Here is a 22002-nt window from a genome sequence, read left to right on the forward strand (position 1 = left end):
AGATCTGCAGGAGCTGACCATGGATGAACTTGTTGGAAATTTGAAAACTTATGAAATGAAGAAGAAGAAGGACAATGAAAGAAAGGATCCCAAGAGGGAGAAGAACCTAGTCCTCAAGACGGACATCAATAATTCAAGTTGTGAGGATGGTGATATGGCTTACTTGACAAAACGATTCTAGAAGATGGTTCACAGGAATGGAGGCATTCCAAAAGGGGGAAGTTCCAGCAAGTCAAGAAATTATGACCTCTGTCATAATTGTGGCAAGCCAGGACACTTCATCAAAGATTGCCCTCTCCTAAAGCAAGATTAGTACAATAACAACTTTGACAAAGCAGCCAAGAGGAACTCGGTTCCTGATAAATGCTTCAAGAGAAAGAATGATGCTGACAATGTTGTAAAGAAAGCTCTTGCTGCATGGGGAGACTCCTCCAGCGAATTTGAAGAAGAAAACGATCATGGTGGTAGTTCAATGATGGCAGTGGAAAATAAAGTAACTGAGTATGATTCAATCTTTTTTTTGATAGCCCAGTCTAATGATGATGAAGATGACGACGACGATGAGGTAAATTTTCTGGATGTTCGGAGAAATTTGAAATCTTATTCTTCAAAAAAACTCTTGTCTTTGGAAAATGTTTTAATATATGCATACCAAAGTTTTATAAATGATAAAAATGCTCTAATTATGGAATTAGGAGAAGCAGAACAATCTAGAGATGACCTAATAATCATTGTGGTAGATTTGAAGGAAACCATTGAGAGTGTTGAAAAAGAAAAAGATGTCTTGACCAAACGAGTTCCTAACACTGAGCTTGAGAGAGATGACCTACTAGCAGTAGTAGTTGATCTGAATGACACAATTAAGGAACTGAAAGGAGAGGGTAGGCATGAGACTATTCACAAAGGTAAGGAAGTTGCTAATGAAACACATCTTAGGCTTGAAGAAGAGATGAAGACAATGAATTCTAGACTGTGTATTGAACTTGAAAAGAACAAACAACTTCAGGAAGAACTAGGAAGAGTCAAGAGTGATCTTGAAAAATCACTCAAATGGACCTGGTCCTCTAATGCTATCACTGCCATGTACATAAACAATGGGGGAAATAGGCAGAGAATTGGGTTTCAAAGGGAAAAGACTCCCTACAACCCTCATAGCAAGTATGTTACTATACCCGATAATTGGCTTTGTACTCACTGTGGTAACAATGGGCACCTTAAGGAAAACTGCAAAGCTAGGGTTCGGTCTCAACAGAAAAACAAAGTTTTTGCTAAGGAAGTAACTACTACTAAGGAACCTGGTCCCTCCAATAAAAAATATATACTGCCTGTCTGGACAAAAAGAAGTTTAATTCGACCTTTTCCTTACTACAAGGGACCCAAACTTGTTTGGGTTCCTAAGTCTAACCCTTGATTTCCTTGTGCAGGGAGCAGTAAAAGGGAGCAGCCAACAAGGGTACATAGATAGTAGTTGCTCGAAGCACATGACTGGAAGCACAAATGATTTCCTTTCACTCAAAGCCCTGCAAGGAGGGAGTGTATCCTTTGGAAGCAGCAAAAAGGGATACATTCTGGGAATTGGAAGAATTGGGAAGTCTCCTTCTCACTCAATTGAAGATATGTACTACGTGAATGGGTTAAAGTACAACCTGTTAAGTGTCTCCCAAATCTATGACAAGGGAAACAAGAGTGGTGATCTCAGTTGTCTAAGTGTTGTTGATGATGATGCTGAACTATGGCAGAGAAGGCCGGGTCATGTAAGTTTCATGTTGCTGAACAAGTTGGTCAAGAAGGACCTGGTTCGTGGCCTGTTCAACTCAAGCTTCAAGGATCACAAAGTGTGTGATACAATGTGTTGAGGAAAGTATACATGTTATCTTTGATGAATCTCACCACTCATATGGGAAGGATTCACATGATAAGATTGATCAAGAGGAAAAATGGCCAACTGTCCCTGGTGAAGTCATTGACATGGAAAATGAAAAACCTGACATGATGAGTTAGGTCAAGGATTCAAATGACAATGGCACAGCTGAATATCCAGCTGACATAGAGGAAACCGGTTCCTCAATCACTACAACTGAAGCTGAGTATGTGGCAGCTGCCTCTTGTTGTGCTCAACTGTTGTGGATCAAGCAGCAGCTAGAAGATTTTGAGATAATGTTGAGAAAGGGCTCATATGCGTGAAGATCTACAACACAGAAGATCAAATTGCAAATATCCTCACCAAAGCACTGAGCAGAGAGCTCTTTGAAAAGAATTGCATGGCACTATGATTGATAGAATCAAGCTGAGAACTTGGTCCCTCGATGATTGGCTATAAAATAAATGTACAAGTAAAATAGCTACAAAGTGTTTTTTGGCGCAGTTTAACTCACCTCTATACCGTTACAGGTAGACACGCATGACGATTACAGAGCAGACAAGTAGCTAATGCATTGCACGTTTGGTCCAAGGATGAGGCTTACATTTTCAAACTCTGTCAAGGAACCTGGTTCCTTTGACACAGGTTAGTAGTTCCTCTGTACTCTCATGCATAATTTTTTAAACGGCTGAAATGGTGCCACATCATTAAAATTGTCAGTTTCCTTTTTGTTGCTTCTTGAATCCAAGCGTCTCACCCTTTATTAAGCGACCCGACTACCTAAAATTGATACCCAACCGGTCTCTCACTCATCTTAAATAAATCCATTTCAGAACTGTTCACATGAAGAATCCAAAATTTCCCTTCTTTAAACTCTCTTCTTCAACTGACTACACTTCACCATGTCTAACAATCAGGAAACACAGAATGTTCCAAGCATTGTCCCCACTGTGTCCTCATCCATGGAAACACCAGTGATAGAGCCCACACTCCCTGTTCCGACTTGTCCAAACCTTAAGCTAGAGTCACAACCACCCTCTGTTTCCTCTCCAACCCAGTCGAGTTCTGGTTCTCATCGGAGTAGCAAACCATCGACTCCTAAGAAATTTGTGGTTGTGACCTCTACTTCTGTCTCGCCGGAAAAGATGGTTGAAGAAGATACTGTTGAGGGAGAAGAAAATCAAGAAATTTCTAGTCTTCCAGTGGAAGAAAGTTCCGAGATACAGCAAGGCGTGGGTCGTAATAATGATGAATCAACAAGAACTACCCCAGTGGTTGATTTGAATGTCGTCGATTCTACAGGTAATGCTCTTCCTATGTCTTCTGAGTTCACTTTGGGTTTGCAAGAATAAGAGGCCATAGAGAATATGTTGTCAATCGTTGTTGAGGGTTGTGTAAATAGTAGTTATGAAGGTGTGTCTGAAATGAATGGGTCTCAAGGGGAAGGTGACTGTCTACTGAAAGAAGGAAGGGAACTAGTGCTTGTCAAAAATCTGATACCAGACAATACTACGGGGGAACCTACTGAGGGATCTGATCCCTTCACACAAGAGGAGCTCTATGCTCCTACTTGGTATGAAACTCCCTATTCTTCTAAAGAACCCCAGGTCAGTACTGATCCCACTCCCTCTCCTAACTTCTATGCTGAGCCATTGGCCATTATTGCTCTTCGAGATGAGATCTCTGTCTGGGGAGGAGAATGACAGTAGTGCATAAGACTATGATAATATGGCTCTTGCAGAGCTACTGCTTCAAGAATTAACTGAGCTCAGGAAGTCAGGTTAAGACGTCGACTTTGACATGGGAGATGAAAAAGAATTCCTGTCTTTAGAAGTAAATCCCACTAAACTAGACTTGTACGCTTGACATGAAAAGTAGAGGCAAGCGGAGTCAAAGGCCGAGCCTCAACCAGCAAAGGGGGACAGCCATGCCAATCCAAGCACAGTAAAAGTGTGCCCACTCTACCCTTCTTTCTTTACCCTAGACTTCGTTCTTCAAGGAGACCCATGTGCATTTCCTCTGTTCTGTGCTCGCTACGCCCTTGTGCCTTTAGTTGAAGTATAGGTCGTCGATTCAATCTATCTTGATGGGATTTTTCTAGTAGGTAGCGAGAAGACTAGTAGTATCGACAAGAGGCTACATCAATAGCTGAAACTTTTTTTCGGGTAGGGTAGGCTTGGAGTCAGAAGTCCTATTCTTCCCAACCAAATAAGCACTTTTGCAAAGTTCACCTTCCCGCGGTCAAAACAAGACTTACGGATAACAATCAGACCTTACCAGGGACAGGGACCAGACTATAGAGCCTAATTAAAAAGAATTCGGGCTTGCTTTTTCCTTGAAAAAGGCCATGGTCAGTGTGACCAAGGATGTTGGAAGGGAAAATCTGAGGAAACAAAAAGTGCTTTGGGGCAGAACCTTTGCCCCTGATGTTCCGGACATGGCTGACATGTGCCAATTGGTGGAGATCTATGAATTCCAATAGTGGACACACCTATTCACAAGTGACAGTCCCAGAGTTTATGAGGAAGAAATGCGCAGTTTTTATGCCAACTTCTGTACAGTTGAGGATAATCATATTTGTATGATAGTGAATGATGTTGATTTTGTGATGGACTCTGCTGTGCTGGGAACTATTTTGGGAGTACCTGTTGAGGGTGTGTCTTCTGTTCAGGGAACCTGCTCTTCGAACTTTAGAAATGCTATCTTGAAGGATAAGCAGGTTAGCAAGGGGAACGGGTACACAAGAAGGCCATCCTTCCAGTGTACCAACTGTTATTCGAAATGGTGAAACAAGGTGTTGCTCCCTCGTGCAGAAAGGTGCTCCATCACATCTCGAGCAGACCTGGTTCTCATGGAAGCACTATATGGCTACACAACTATCAACCTACCTGGCATTATGATAGAACACATACAGAAGGTGGCAGAGTTCAAGGATAGTAATCATGGGCTGCCTTACGGGTTCCTCCTCACAAAGGTTTTTGAATTCTTCAAAGTCCCTTTGGGAATAGCTAAAGTGGGTACTTGTAAGAAAACCTTCTCCAAGACCACCCTCGAGGAATGTGAGTGCATTGATATGGTTGGAGAGGTTGGCAGCACTTCTACTATCTCCAGTTGATCAACGCCAAGCACAGTGCCACTGATGAGATAAGGCAGTTGAAGGCAACGAATGCCATTCTTGAGGGTCAGCTAAGTCAGCTTCAGGAGGCACCTGGTTCCAGCAGCTCTCACAGCACAGAGGTTGTCCGTTTGACCAAAGAAAATGCTGACCTCAGGAAACAGGTTGAGGACTTAAAGGAGAAACTGCTCAATAAGCATATGTCAGCTAATGCTTGAATGGACAACCTTCTTAACACCCTTGCCTCTTCATCTAAGCCTTCCCCTTACAGTGCTCCTTAGAGTCATTCCCTTCCCAGTGTCAAGCTCAAGTTGTTGTTTTTGTTTCCTGCGTTTGGATATGTTTGATGATTGGTACCTTTTTGTTGTTTTTATTTTATGGTGATTGTGTATCAATGGAACTGCTCCCTGTTTATTTCCAAAATTAATGATTTTCTCGTCCTTTTGTTGTGCATATCTTGTTCTTCTGCTCTGTTTTTAGTCATGATTGTGTGCACACATGTGGCATGAGTTAACCAAGCTAGACTTCTTCTTGCTTATTGCTTGCTACTAATCTTTTTAAGATGCCAAAAGAGGGAAAAATAATTAAGGGAGAACAAGCTGGGGAACAGATTCAGGGGGAATGGGGAACTGATTCAGGGGGAATAAAGGTTATGTGTATGTCATTCTGGTTCTTAGGGAGAACTTCAATTATAAGTTTGTCATCATCAAAAAGGGGGAAATTGATAGGTTATACGTACCTTGTTATGTTTTGATGATCTAACAAATTTAATGACAAGAACCAGATAAGGAACCTGATATACATCCTCAAGTACTTAAAGAACAACAAGTCTTAGTTCGGGGACGTGGTTCAATTCTTCAGAGTCAAAGAAACAACATGGGGGACAGATCGACATCAGTTTCCTTGCTGACCGTACCAGTCAACTCCTCCACAGATGTAAAGTGACTGCAACTGTTCATCTTAAGTCTGGGACATGCTCCAACATTCAGAGTCAAAGAAACAACATGGGGAACAGATCGACATCAGTTCCCTTGCTGACAGTACCAGTCAACTCCTCACAGCTGTAAAGTGACTGCAATTGTTTCTCTGCACATACGCAACAGTGTAAATAGTGGAGCAGTCACTTTATGGGGAATGCCTTTGTACCAAACATTCTTACATCATTCAAGTGATATCACTTATGCAATATTAGCATGAAGGAAAGGAAAAACAACTCGGGCACTATTCAGAATCGATCAAGCAAATTCTCTCAAGTCTGTGCCAACCTGCAAGTGACCTTCAAGGCATCAAGAACAAAGAGCAATATAACGAAGGACCAGTTTTCAGAATTGAGTCATCACATGTCCTTAGTTGTGTTGCACCTTTGTTAAAGTTCTTTACTTGTAATTCCTACTTAGCTTAATTAGAAACATTATGTGGGGAACCTTTGTAAATCATAAACCCTTGTGTTTGTGTCTTCTCTAGAGTTAGTCGAGTTGTAAAGTCTTTGTAATAGAATTATTACAAAGTGGCTTGTAATAGAGTGTTACAAATTAGTGAGGGATTAAGAGATTAATTCCTAGGTTTAAAGTCTTTGTAATAGAGTTATTACAAAGTGACTTGTAATAGAGTGTTACAAGTTAGTGAGAGATTAAGAGGTTAATTCCTAGGTTAAAATAGGTTGTAATCTAAAGTTGCTCAATAGTGAAGTTGAAATCCTACAAGGGTAGGTCGTGGTTTTTAATCCCGTTGAGTTGGGAATTTTTCACGTAAAATTCCTCTTGTCATTTACCTACTGCAGTGTGCGTGGTTTCTGTGCGAACTTGTATTCTGGTAGAACTGATAGAGAACCTGGTTCTTGCAGAGTTCGGTGGACCCATGAATTCTATCAAGTTTGTTCAAAATTAGAGTTATGAAAAATAGTTTATGAAGACTTTGAATGAGTGGAGCAGCTTCTTAGACCATTTAGGCTACGGGAACCAAGAAATATCATATCAGTCTTACCAAGTACTACAGGAATACTGAACAAAATGTTAATCTCGTGCATATTTTTTGTGTGGATGCTCTGAAGGTGCCCAACATGCTCTATGCATTTGTTAACTTTTGACATCTCTTGGAAACGGCATAGCAAGAATGACAACATTGTCTGCATCGTTGTCACTGACTAACAAACATGTTACCTATAAATTTGCTTTATTCACTTGTTTTTCCTGCCTATTACATCTAACATTTATTGTCAAGCGCCTAAAATCTATAATTAAGGTTGGAAAAGCTACAACTACGAAACTAAACTTGTTAGCAGCTACTAAAACAACATAAACAGATATAACTTTCAGAGTTCACTACACCAAGATATATTATTATTTAAATGAAATCTATATACTGCTCTTTAAGCCTATGCATGATGGTAGAATCTACAAATATATCTACCAATTGAAGACCGAAAAATTTGTTGATATTTTCTTTTTATTGTTGCTGATATTAACTGTCGTCTATCATGTCTCCTAAAAGAGTTCTATTAACTGTTGTACAATATCGGCAGTAAAAAGTATGTATAAAGTGAATTGCACAAACAAATACAACATTTATACCCTTACAAACCTAGATTTAAACTCAATAAATTACGGCTAAGTAGAATTTATCCATAGTTTTGAAGCGTACCAACAGCTACGCACCGAGTAGTTACCTATGTATAAAATAAATAAAAAATTTGAAATTATAAAATTTTCTAAAACTAAATTTCAAATGTAGATGTAAAATATGTAAACCTCAAAAATTTTGAGATTTCATAAGTTGTAAAACAACAATCAAAGGTTCATCTATAGATCCATTCAAGTGAGGTTGAATTTCATCCACAAGTTCACCCCATAAGGTTGTTGAAACCTCCTATATGTTTCAAGGTAATTGTTCATCAACGAAAATATATGTAGTTATATTGTAAAAGTATAGTTTGTATTTGTGAATGACTTACTGCTCATCTTCGAGTTCAACATTCATAAAGACACTTTTGTAATCTCCTTGCGTATAGGTCTGAACATTTTCATAGGTCACAACCTGACCAATCACATCTACAAATATAAAAGTTAGTCGCAAAGTTTACAAAACCTAATATTAAAATAAAATAGAAGAGAAGACCGAATAATTCTGCCTCATCGACATGATATTGATTTGTTAGCTTGTCAAAAGGACGAAGGATAAAGATTTTCATATGAAATGAAGAATCAGTTGTATCCTCAACAACTGTCCTCTGTGTAAATGTCAGCCTCAGATTGTGTGTCATAGTCTTTAATTTCAAGTTATTTGGCCAGACAACAAAGTAGTTCATACGATATAAGTCGAGTTCTTGTATCTTGGTCCTAAAGAACTTAATTACATTACTGATTGAGGCATGTATACGATCACCCTAGAAAGGTACATTCATTATTAGGTTGCATTGCTATGTGAGATGACCATATATAATATCTGCCAGTGATTTACTTTGAACATAGTTGATGTTATTAAGTACAAAGATTCACTATAGGTGAACTATACTAATCGCTACGGTTCGTTCCATATCAATGAAATAACAATTTATATAAATGACTGGAGCAACTTCTTAGACCTTTGAGGCTATGGGGAACAAAGAAATTTCATATCAGTCTTAGCAAGTTAAGTAAGAGAATCGTGTAAATATCACTCCACAAACAGAGCCTCCTACCTACTGCCGCTATATATCTAAAGCCCCAAAATGCAAAACATTTGTTCAGATCCAGATTGTGAAGAAAATATGTTAATACTACAAAAAAATCACTCCACAAATAGAGTCTCGTACTAACAATTCAAACTACAACTAATGAACAAATGACAATTCCATGTTCAGCACACTCATGCACCCTCTGAATATTTTTGAATGTTCAACACACTCATACTTGCTTAAATAAGCTTATTGGGGAAGTGATAATCAATGAAAGCTTCTACAGTGATACTATCACTATGTATGATTGTACTTTGCCTATTTGGAGTTATTTAAAATTATGGTTCCAATGTCAGTATCTATTTAGACTTAAATAAAATATGCAGCATCTCAGATGAAGGACATGGTTGGATTGGTATATATACCTTATTTCAGTAACTTGACGACTTGACGGGAAGCCATATACAACTTTCGCAGCATGTATTGTGTTTACCCAAAAAATCAGATATAGTTGAATTTGTATGTAGTTCTAAGGGTATGTGGTATAGCTTGATACAAATCGTAAAGAGAAATAGAAATATCTAATCTTGACTATAAGAACGAAAGATACAAACTGTTGAAAAGAGGAAATAAAATAAAGTAAGAGAGCTCAAAGGATTGATCTTTCAATATAAGGAATAATCTTTTGTTACAATGTGTGAATGTGTCCCTCAGAGAAACAACAATTATCCCCTTTATAGTGGAGTGGTCCTACTTTAGATATAATAAAAAATACATAGTGGAGAACCCATGACCATGAGGACCTAGTTTTTCCAAATTTCTACCAAGATTCTCTCTCCTAGTATGGTTGCAACGACTCTTGTCTGTGAGCTCATTATTGACTCGAGCTCTCGATCTTGACTCGAGCGCGATTCTGACTCGGAGTCTGGTATTGATTCGGGGTCAGTATCGGTCGGTCTATGCATCTTAAGCTCGATAATTTTGCCTCGCCACGTAGTTCGATTTGGATACGAGCTCGATAATGATACCGAGCTTGTCATTGATCAGTCCTAGAACTCGAAGCTTGATGACCTGACTTCGGACCTCGACCTGGTATTATGAAGCCGCGCTTCGATCAAAGTATTATCATACCGATCAGTCCGTACGACGGACTAATCGGTTTTGACCGTATATAGATAGTCCTCGCATTTCACGGAAAGAATGTAACGAGAAACGATATAATTTTTCAACTGTATGATTAGATATATACTGACGTGTGCATCGAATCCGATCGTGACGTACACGATAGTTGTCCCATCGGTTCAGTTTACAGAGGCATTTAATGCATGTCAGACGGTGGTCGGCCATTACCGATATTGAACCGCCACTGCTCAGCCTATAAATATCCCCTTCTTTCACCATTAATCAATTTTACATCTTCTAATCTCAAAATTCCCTAAGCATTCTCACATACCTTCTAAATTAAGTGCGGAATTTTCCTTCTGTGTTTTTTACTGCAAAATCTTTCATTGAAACACCACATCTTCTTTATTTCTTTCTTCTAAATTTAAAAAATGGTGAAAACATCAAAAATCGTCCCTCAAAAAGAAGAGGCTTCTTCTTCACAGCCCGCCGCCGATAAAACACCGGTGGAGCCACAACCTGAGGAGTTTGTTCCCGGAACATGTCTTCTCACCTCCGATTTTAAGGTCGATAAGGGCTCGTTGGTTCCCGGTCGGTGTGAGCTGGTATCGAGGTATTTGTGCTCGTTAACCAACAAGCAACTTGCTTAGTTAAAGATAGATTGCAACTGGGATAACAATGATGTGGTAATTCCGGCTCCCGATGACGATATTACCACCCACGTGGAAGGGTTCCTTAGTGTGTATACTTACCCTTTTATGTTAGGGCCTCTCAACCTTGTTATCATCGATTTTTGTCGTCAATACCGAATAACTCTAGGTCAGATTCATCCTTCCTTTTGGCGGATTGTTATCCTGATCCGTTTCTTTGCAAGCAAGATCGAGGGGATGCCTTTCACCCTTGATCATCTTATTAGATTGTAAAGTCCTCGCCTCTTTCGAGGTGGATTAATAAAGCTTCAATGTCGGGCTACCAAGGTACTGTTCTCGAGCATAGATGAGGACAAGGATCGAGGTTGGATGGGCAGGTTTGTTCAAGTGAAGACTTCGGACATGATCCTAACCGAAACGATGCCATTCCCCGAAGAATGGAATATGAAGCGTAAGTGTAATTTTGCTGCTTATTCGCTATCATCTTGTCTCTTTGTTTCTTTCTCACTGATATCTCTTTTGTGATGCAGCGGTTCCTTGGATGCCCCGGTGTCGTTCCCGATCTTAAGAGATGGGTATAGGCCCTGGCTTCGACCTCTACATACGCCGAACGTTCGTGGAATGATTTGGCAAAGGGCCAATGGGAGGCCAAAAATCATGGTAAGCCTATTTCTCATGTTTTGAGAGTTCGAACAAAATATTTTTCACATATTCAACCGATTTTCTTGGGTGTAGGCCTGGGCAGAGATGCGGTTTTGAGGCCCCTGCCTGGCAAGGAAAAAGCCTCAGACCCTGTTTCTAAACTGGTGGAGGGAAATAAGAGAAAAAGGGTCTCTACTTCCGAAAATCCAAAACCGAAGGCAAGGTTGACTCGTAAGTCGAGGAAGAATACCATCCCTTTGACCTTAGAATCAATTCAGCATCTAAGAGATAAAGATGAGGAAGAGGAAGACGACGGGTCTGCACTGGTGGCCCGATCGAAGAAGACCACCGACATTCCACATGCAACTGGATCGATGGTGGTTTATAAGGCTCCGCCTCGAACTGAGGATATATCGGAGAAAGATTCGGGCAGAGTCCCCGAGTCATTGGATATCGAGGATGCTTCCCATCGAAGCCAACAGATGGGGGATATGTCTGAAGGGGCTCTCCCCGAATCTCTTCGAACCGAAGAGAATGCCCCAAGTGACTCACTTGGGGCAGTAGCAATCTAAGACTTGCCCACCTTCCCTGTTTTTTTCGATGGGGCGATTCGGGAAGCCCAAGCTTTGGGGGGCCTCGAACTAGACAGGCCTCATGAGGGAGAGGATCCTTTTTGTGACCTGTTTACCGGTATCGAGGACGCTTCCGGCACTAGTGATGCATCGGATCTTTTTAACGAAGTGCAGCAAGCTTTGAATCAGGTAAGCCTTAAATTATTTTGTTGGTATTATCTCTTATGTCTGTTTTTCTTTTCTTACTTTGTTTCTTCTTTCTTCGTAGGCTGTGGTAGCCCATCGAGAAGCATGTTCTCGATCCCGAGCTGAGTTGCGTCTATACGAGGTCGATCTCCGACGAGCCCCAGAGGAGAGTAAGGCCCTTAAACTCCTCTTAGGGCAAAGTGGAAAAGAAATCAAAGACCTCCAAGCTGAGTTGGCCAAAGCTCACCAAGATCAGACTGATCTGTCCGAGCAGGTAATGACACTATTAAAAACCTATGGACTTGATACTGGAACAATAGTTAATCTTTCGATCTCACAGCTGTAGCAGAAGATTGAGATGATCAGGATGCTCCGTGAGGAAGTCGATGTGATAAAGGCGGAGTCCTTGAAATGGAAAGAAAATATGGACCGCTTTGTTGCAGAGAAAGAGGCTGCTCGAGCCCAATTATCATCGGCCGAAAATCAACTTTAGAGTCTGAAGGAGAAAAACTTGGTTCAAACAAGGAAAACAGAGAAGCTCGAGGCTCGGTTGGCTTCTAAACTTGCCAAGGCTAAAAAGACAAAGGCCGATGCAGACGCATTTGTGGCTGTTTATCGGACCGATGCTGAGGCCGCTCAGTCGCATGCGATAGAAGTAGCCGAGATCGCTCGAACTCGAGCACATTGGATTGCCGAATTTGCCAAATGCCAATCTCGAAGGGAAACCCTCGAGGAGATCCATTCTCTAGGATTCGATCTTACTGAAGAGATAATAAAGGCAAAAGAGCTTGAAGCCGATGATGGGGCCTTGGCCTCCGGTGATGATGATGACGATGACAGTGATGGGAGCAAGAGCGGGTCTCAGAGTGGGGAGGAGCCCGATGGAGAAAAAGACTGCTCCCGTAGATAATTAGGGCTTTTATTATTTTGATCTTTTCGTGTAAGGTCCTGATCGGGAATTTTGTAAACATATATATAAAGGTCTTTTTCTTTTCCCAACTTGTCTCTGTTTTCTTTTCTGCCTAGTAAAGATTTTGTTTTACTTGTGTCTTATGAAAATATTCATAAGTTTGAGGATTTAGTTGAGTGAGTGTTTGCTCGAACTTTTAGTAAAGCAACCCTTAGGATTAATAGTTGAGTGAGCGATTGCTCGAACTCGAAGAGATATATTCCTTAGGCTCAAGAGTTGAGCGAGTGATTGCTTGAACTCGAAGTATTTCAGCCCGTAGGCTTTATGGTCGAGTGAGTGATTCGAACTCGAAGTAATGTAGCCCGTAGGCTATATGGTCGAGTGAGAGTTTGCTCGAACTCAAAATAAGAGTAGCCCGTAGGCTTAGTCGAGTAAGTGTTTTCTCGAACTCGAAGTAATGTAGCCCGTAGGCTTAATGGTCAAGTGAGAGTGTTTGCTCGAACTTGAAATAAGAGTAGCCCGTAGGCTTAGTAGTCGAGTGAGTGATTCGAACTCGAAGTAATGTAGCTCGTAGGCTTAATGGTCGAGTGAGAGTTTGCTCGATCTCGAAATAAGAGTAGCTCGTAGGCTTAGTAGTCGAGTGAGTGATTCAAACTTGAAGTAGTGTAGCTCGTAGGCTTAATGGTCGAGTGAGAGTTTGCTCGAACTCGAAATAAGAGTAGCCCGTAGGCTTAGTAGTCGAGTGAGTGATTCGAACTCGAAGTAATGTAGCCCGTAGGCTTAATGGTCGAGTGAGAGTTTGCTCGAACTCGAAATAAGAGTAGCATGTAGGCTTGATGGTGTAAGTTTTTTCAAACTCCTTCGGTAGTGGTCGACCCTTAAGCCTATTTGAATCATGAAGCAGGACAAAAATTTTCAAAATATGAGTTATCGGTAAAGAGGTCATTATACATATGTTCGTATTTTGTGCCATGGCTCGACCAAAACTATGCGGGCATGGTTCGTTTTGACCATTTGGCCCTTATACTTTTCCCTATCGAGACCCTGTTTGATATGACTTTGGTACGAAATAACCTTTTTGTATCGAAATCGATTTATTCGATGGTAAATCCCCCACTATTCGAGGTTGATTATAAAGAAGCCTTGGATACTATTGAAATGTCCTCATGTAGCACATAGTTGTTGTCTCGTTAAAAACTTTCCCGAAAAAACCCAGTTGGGATAAAAATCGATCTAAGGGAAAAAGAGTGCAACGCGTACTTTAAAACCTGAGGTCTCGATGTTTTTGGCTGAACTCCTGCAATGAGTTAGTATCGAATATATATAGACGAAGGAATGGAGAAAATCATACCTTAACAATAATATCGTTTGAGGTGTGACACGTTCCAAATGATTGGTAATTGTTCGTCATTTATAATACCGAGTTTGTAGGATCCTTTACCGACGTTTTCGAGTACTTGATATGGTCCTTCCCAGTTCGGACCCAGTTTTTCTTCGTTTGGATTTTAGGTGTCGAGGGTGACTTTCCTTAGCACTAAGTCCCCGATTTTAAAATGGCGAAGTTCGGTTCTTCGATTATAGTATCTTTCGATCCGCCGCTTTTGGGCGGCCAATCGGACGAGAGTGGATTCTCGTTTTTCATCCAATAATTCGAGGCTAGTATTCATAGCCTCGTGAATTGACTTTTCTGTTGTATATAGAAACCTAGCACTGGGTTCTCCGACTTTGACTGGAATCAAGGCTTAGATGCCATATACTTAGAAGAATGGGGTTGCCCCCGTACTGGATTTTGATGTTGTTCGATACGCCCAAAGAACTTCGGGTAGGATTTCTCTCCATTTTCCCTTGGCGTCGTTTAACCTTTTCTTTAGATTTTGAATGATAGTTTTGTTCATCGATTCGGCCTGTCCGCTCATACTAGGGTGATACGGTGTTGATAATATCCTTTTTATCTTATGGTCTTCGAGAAATTTCGTCACTTTGCTGCCGATAAATTATTTTCCATTGTCACACACTATTTCGGCGGGTATCCCAAATCGGCATACGATATGATCCCAGATGAAGTCTATAACCTCTTTCTCTCTAACTTTTTCGAACGCATGTGCTTCAACCCATTTAGCGAAATAGTCAGTCATAAATAAAATAAACTTATCTTTACCTGGGGGTCGATGGCAGAGGGCCGACGATATCCATTCCCCATTTCATGAATGGCCATGGGGATAGGACTGAGTGAAGTTGCTCTCTGGGCTGATGGATCATCGGTGCAAACCTTTGACATTAGTTATATTTTCGAACAAACTCCTTTGCATCTTTGTCCATATCGATCCAATAATATCCTGCTCTGATTATTTTTTGGACTAACGAATCTGTACTGGAATGATTTCCACAAGTACCCCTGTGAATCTCACGTAGGAAGTAATCGGTGTCCCCTGCTCCTAAGCATACTGCCAATGGTCCATCAAATGTCCTTCGGTATAATGTTCCATCTACAGTCAATATGAACCGAGCAACTTTGGTTCGTAGGGCCCTCAAATTTTTAGGGTCCGATGGGAGCTTTCTGTTCTTTAAGTATTCAATATACTTATTCCTCCAACCCAGGTTAAGCTTGTAGAGTTTATCTCGGCGTGACCTTCCTCGATCACGGATCTCTAGAGTTAAACGACAGTCCCCAAACTGATCTCATCTTTCCCGACCGATAATCCCATATTTGCAAGTGTATCAGCCTCACTGTTTTATTCTCGAGGTACATGTTGTAAGGTCCATTCTTCGAAACTGTGCAAAGTTACTTGTAGTTTGTCCAAATACCTTTGCATTCTATCTTCTCGAACTTCGAAGGTTTTGTTTACTTGATTTACCACCAGCAAAGAGTCACACTTGGCTTCAATGATTTCTACTCCCAAGCTTTTAGCTAGCTCGAGACCTGCAATCATAGCCTCATACTCGGCCTCGTTGTTAGTCAATCTAGTAGTTTTAATAAATTGTCTAATAATGTTACCCGTGGGCGGCTTTAAAACGATGCCTAACCCGGACCCCTTCACGTTCGAAGCCCCATCCGTGAAAAGGGTCCATACCCCCGATGATGTACCCGATTTCAATAAGAGTTCTTTTTCAACTTCGGGTACGAGTGTCGGTGTGAAATAGGCCACGAAGTCCGTTAAAATTTAAGATTTGATGGTCGTACGGGGTTGATATTCGTTATTGTACCCACTGAGTTTGATGACCCATTTGGCCAATCGGGCTGATAGTTTAGGCTTGCGCAAAATATTACGAAGCGGGTAAGTGGTTAATATGCATATGGGGTGACATTGAAAGTATGGTCTTAACTTTCTAGAGGCGCTTATCAGTGCAAGTGCCAATTTTTCTAGGTGTGCATATCTAGTTTCTTCTTCTCCTAAGGTTCGACTTACATAATAAACGGGAAATTGCGTACCTTGATCTTCTCGAACTAGGACACCACTTACCGCGATTTTCGATACTGCCAAGTACAAGCAAAGTTTTTTGTCTGTTTTGGGAGTATGAAGCAGTGGTGGGCTCGATAGATATTGCTTTAATTCCTCTAATGCATGTTGACATTCCGGGGTCCAAGCGAAATCGTTCTTCTTTTTTAGTAGAGAGAAAAATGTGTGACTTCGATCAGACGACCTTGAAATGAATCGGCCTAAGGCAGCAATCCGTCTCGTTAGACTCTGTATGACTTTTACACTGTCCACGATGGCGATGTCTTCGATGGCCTTGATTTTATCGGGGTTAATCTCGATCCCCCAATTTGATGTCATGAAGCCGAGGAACTTGCCCGAACCGACCCCGAAAGTGCATTTCTCGAGGTTGAGCTTCATGTTGTATTTCCTTAATGCAAATGAGCCAAATGGTCCTCTACGCGCAGGAACTTAACTAGCATGTCATCAATATAAACCTCCATTGATTTACCTATTTGTTCCTCGAACATTTTATTTACTAGGCGTTGGTAAGTAGCTCCTGTATTGTTTATCCCGAAGGGCATCACATTATAACAATATGTTCCATATTTGGTGACAAATGAAGTCTTTTCTTGGTCTTCCGGGTTCATTTGGATTTGATTATACCCGGAATAGGCATCGAGAAATGTAAGTACCTCGTGGCCGACCGTGGCATCGATCATGCGATCGATGTTGGGCAGCGGAAAAGAATTTGTAGGACATGCCTTGTTTAAATCCTTATAATCTACACACATTCTAAGTTTGTTCCCTTTTTTAAGGACTACAACTATATTGGCTAACCATTCGGGATATTTCACCTCCCGAATGGACCCTATTTTGAGAAATTTAGTTACCTCGTCTTTTATGAATACGTGCTTTACCTCGAACTGGGGTCTTTTTTTTTTCTTCACCGGTTTGAACCTAGGGTCCAGACTTAGCCAATGCGTTGTTATATCCGGTGGGATCCCTATTATATCTAAATGGGACCAAGCAAAGCAATCTATGTTATCGATAATAAATTAAGTAAGACTTTTCCTGAGTTCGGGGGTTAATCCTGTTCCCAGGTATACCTTTTTCTCGGGAAGATGCTTGATCAATATAACCTATTCTAGTTCCTCGATTGTTGTTTTGGTGGCGTCAGAATCTTCAGGGGTGATAAAAGTTCGAGGCGTCAGAAAATCCTCCTCATCTTCTTCCATTTTATGCTTCCCTGATTCGGTCGAGATTGGCGGCTGTGATTGCTATTTGACTTCTCGCTTACCTTTAATGCTCGATATTTCTGAGGTTGAGAGTGTTGATATCGGTGTTACCCCATCGACTGCAAACATTTCCTTTGTAGCATGTTGCTCCCCGTATACTGTTTTCACGCCGTCCGATGCCGGGAATTTCATTACTTGGTTGAGAGTCAAGGGTACTGCTCTCATATTGTGGATCCAAGGCGATTACGTGGAACTTGGTACTTTGGATGGTCCCAGCCACGTTCACCGGTAGAATAATCTCCCATTTAGTTGTTTTACTGGCCATATTGAAGCCGTTTAAGACCCAAGCTGCGGGCATGACTTGATTTTGCAGACCGAGCTGCTCCACAACCCTCGATCGGATGATGTTCGCAGAGCTACCTGGATCCACTAAAACACGCTTAACTTGAACTTTATTTAATAGGATAAAAATTACCAAAGCGCCATTGTGGGGATGAGAAATGCCTTCTGCTTCTTCGTTGTCGAATGATAAAGTGCCTTTGGGCACATAATCTCAAGTTGGTTTTACCCCAGTGGTCGGTACTTTATTGCGTTTGAGTACGGATCCCTATGGAGTGTCGACCCCACCGATGATCATATGAATGATATGTTGAGGTTACTCTTGTTCATTTTTTCTATTGGCGTCCCTTTCTCTAAAGTGATTCTTGGCTCGATTGCTGAGAAACTCTCGAAGGTGGCCCTCATTGAATAGACGGGCTACCTCTTCCCTTAATTATTTGCAATACTCGATCTTGTGGCCATGCGTACCATGATATTTGCACATCGAATTTGAGTTTCTCTGGAAAGGATCGGTTTGCATGGGTCTGGGCCACATAGTGTCTTTGATTCTTCTGATTGCTGATACAGTGTCAGATGCATCGACGCTGAAGTTATATTCTGATAACCGAGGTGCCCCTATATGATCGGCATATTTGTCAAAACCACCCTTGTTCATAAGTCCCCGAAAATTCTGATCTTCGATTGTTCCGGACGGAATTGTGTCCCGAACCATTGTTCTTTCGATATGCAATGTAAGGTTGATATCGGTCTCTGTTCGACCTTGGCTCTCTGTCGATGTACCTTTGGTTTTTAATAACCGACATAGCCGACTTGTTTGGATGTACTAATCTGGGATGAGCTCTTCATTGGTCTTCGACCCTGGTTTTTGATTGGTATCGATTGTGTACATCTGCCCAAATTATTACTGGATACTCGATCAAATTTTATTTCAACCGACGTGATGCTATCGAACTTCGCTAGTTCAACCTTTGGGTGAAAGCTTGAACGGCCCAATCGTCTATAACCGGTGGCAATTCCATGCGTTCCATTTGAAATCGGGACACGAACTCCCTCGGCATTTCATTATCCCTTTGTTTTATTTTGAAAAGGTATGATTTCCTTGTTGCGACTTTTATGGCATCAGTGTGTGCCTTTATAAAATAATCTGCTAACATGGCAAATGAGTCGATGAAATTCAGTAGTAGGTTGTGATACCAAATCATTGCTCCCTTCGAGAGGGTCTCTCCGAATTTTTTTAACAACACAGATTCGATTTCATCATCTTCTAAATCGTTACCCTTGATGGCATACGTGTAAGAGGTGACATGTTCGTTGGGGTCGGTCGTTCTGTTATATTTGGGAATTTCGGGCATACATAATATTTTGGGGATTGGTTTTGGGGCTGCGCTTGAGGGAAAAGGATTTTGCACAAATTTTTTGAATCCAACTCTTTTATCATTGGTGGAGCCCCCGGGATCTGATCGACCCTGGAGTCATATGTTTCTACTTTTCTATCGTTGGCTTCCACTCACTTTGTGAGCTCCTCGAGTATTTTAGCAATTTCGGGAGTAGTCCCCGATTCTTGCTCATTTGACCTCACTATGGCTAGCTCCGTTATGTGGGCAACTTCTCGAGGTGGACTGGGCTCCGGCCTGCTCGGTAGCTGGGTTTGGCTCTGCAACTGAGCTATCGCTACCTGTTGGGCTTGCAACATTTCAAAAATTATACGCAAGCTGACGTCGTTGTCCTCAATGTTATGGGTGTCTCGGGCAGATCGAGTGCCACCATTGATGCTATGTTCAGGTTCAGAACGTTGGTTTGCCTTAAGGGCCGCATGCGAATTAACGTCTAGTAGTACTTCGACTCGAACTTCAATGACATCGACAAGCGACTTTCCGACTCTAGGCGTCAAGTTGTTGGTTTCATCTTGAAGGCCGGCTTCGTTGTCGATAGGTAAAGCCATTAATTAGGGGTTTGTCCTTGCTAATCCGAAGCCAAAGATACTCTCGAAAGACAAGCGTAAAACGGTGTGCTTTGCAGGTTTGTATCAAACAACCACTGTTATCCCTAGCCTCACGGTGGGCTCCAAACTGTTTATCCAAAAAATTATATATAGTTAAATTTGTACGTAGTTCTACGGGTATGTGGTATAACTTGATACAATTCGTAAAGAGAAATAGAAATATCCAATCTTGACTATAAGAACGAAAGATAAAAACTGTTGAAAAGAGGAAATAAAATGAAGTAAGAGAGCTCAAAGGATTGATCTTTCAATATAAAGAATAATCTTTTGTTACAATGTGTGAATGTGTCCCTCACAGAAACAACAATCATCCCTTTTATAATGGAGGGATCCTACTTTAGATATAATAAAAAATACATAGCGGAGAACCCATGAGGAACTAGTTTTTCCATAATTCCTGCCAAGATTATCTCTCCTAGTGTGGTTGCAATGACTCTTATCTGTGAGCTCGATATTGACTCGAGCTCTCGATCTTGACTCGAGCTCAATTCTGACTCGGAGTCTAGTATTGATTCGGGGTCGGTGTCGGTCGGTCTATGCATCTTAGGCTCGATAATTTCGTCTCGCCCCGTAGTTCGATTTGGATACGAGCTCGATAATGATACCGAACTTGTCATTGATCAGTCTTAGAACTCGAAACTTGATGACCTGACTTTGGACCTCGACCTGGTATTACGAAGCCGCCCTTCGATCAAAGTATTATCATACCGACCAGTCCGTACGACAGACTAATCGATTTTGAACGTATACATACTGCCTATCGGCTACGATAAGTAGTAAGCTTTTCAGAATATAGTGATGTATTAGATATTAAAGAGCCAAGAAAATCCGATTGCCGAAATTCTGTTCCTTAATTAGAATAACCTTAAAATTGAAAATTCATCTAACAAAATATTTGGTTCACCCTACAAAGCTACATTCATTATTAGAATATATCATATTGTTATGTGAGACGACCATATATAATATCTGCCAGAGATTTACTTTGAACATAATAGATGTTATTAAGTTAAAGATTCACTACAGGTGAACTATACTAATTGCTATGGTTCGTTCCATATCAATGAAATAATATTTTTTTGGAATTGGAGTATATTTCTTTTACTTTTCGGTTTTAAAAAATGTGTGCCTAAAAATATGGGATTTCATGATGTGAATAACGAATTTGTTAATTCTTTAAAAAATTGTAAGTTTTTTTTTCTATTTCAAATTTTTTTTAATCTCCAAATTTATTGAAGTTTTGTCTTAAAACATGACATATGTTGATATTTCGAAGTGACACTTGGCATAATGTTTATTTTTCTTTTCTTCCTATTTGTATGTGAAAAATAATTGTAGTAAATTTTTTAGGTTTATAATAAATTAAATAAAAAACTAATGAAAAAATGTGGGAGTCCATTTTTTGAATAGATCGTGGAGTGTTTTTTTATTACTATTTCTATGTAAAAAAAAATTCTTGAATTTTTATTTATAATAAATTAAACAAAAAACTTATGAAAAAATGTGGGAGTCCATTTTTTGGAATTGGAGTATTTTTTTTTACTTTTCAGTTTTAAAAAATGTGTGCCTAAAAACATGGGATTCCATGATGTGAATAACTGAATTTGTTAATTTTTTAAAATTTTGTAAGTTTTTTTCTATTTCAATTTTTTTTTGAATCTCCAAATTTATTGGAGTTATGTCTTAAAACATGATACGTGTTGATATTTCGTAGTGACACTTGACATAATATCATGGATTTGCTTCTCCTTTTATATATAAATTTATTACTATTTCTATGTTAAAAAAATTGTTGAATTTTTATTTATAATAAATTAAACAAAAAACTTATGAAAAAACGTGGGAGTCCATTTTTTTGGAATTGGAGTATTTTTTTTACTTTTTAGTTTTAAAAAATGTGTGCCTAAAATCATGGGACTCCATGATGTGAATAACTGAATTTGTTAATTCTTTAAAATTTTGTAAGTTTTTTTCAATTTCAATTTTTTTTTTGAATCTCCAAATTTATTGGAGTTGTCTTAAAACATGACACATGTTGATATTTCGTAGTGACACTTAGCATAATATCATGGATTTGCTTCTCCTTTTATATATATATATATATATATATATATATATATAAATAGGTTTATTACTATTTCTATGTAAAAAAATGTTCAGTTTTTATTTATAATAAATTAAACAAAAAACTTATGAAAAAACGTGGAAGTTTATTTTTTGGAATTGGAGTATTTTTTTTTTAATCTTTTCAGTTTTAAAAAAGAAAAATTGGCATCCTATAACAACACATAACATGA

The sequence above is a fragment of the Nicotiana tabacum genome, chromosome 13 (genome assembly GCF_000715075.1).
Source record: "Nicotiana tabacum cultivar K326 chromosome 13, ASM71507v2, whole genome shotgun sequence".
Lineage (NCBI taxonomy): Eukaryota > Viridiplantae > Streptophyta > Magnoliopsida > Solanales > Solanaceae > Nicotiana > Nicotiana tabacum.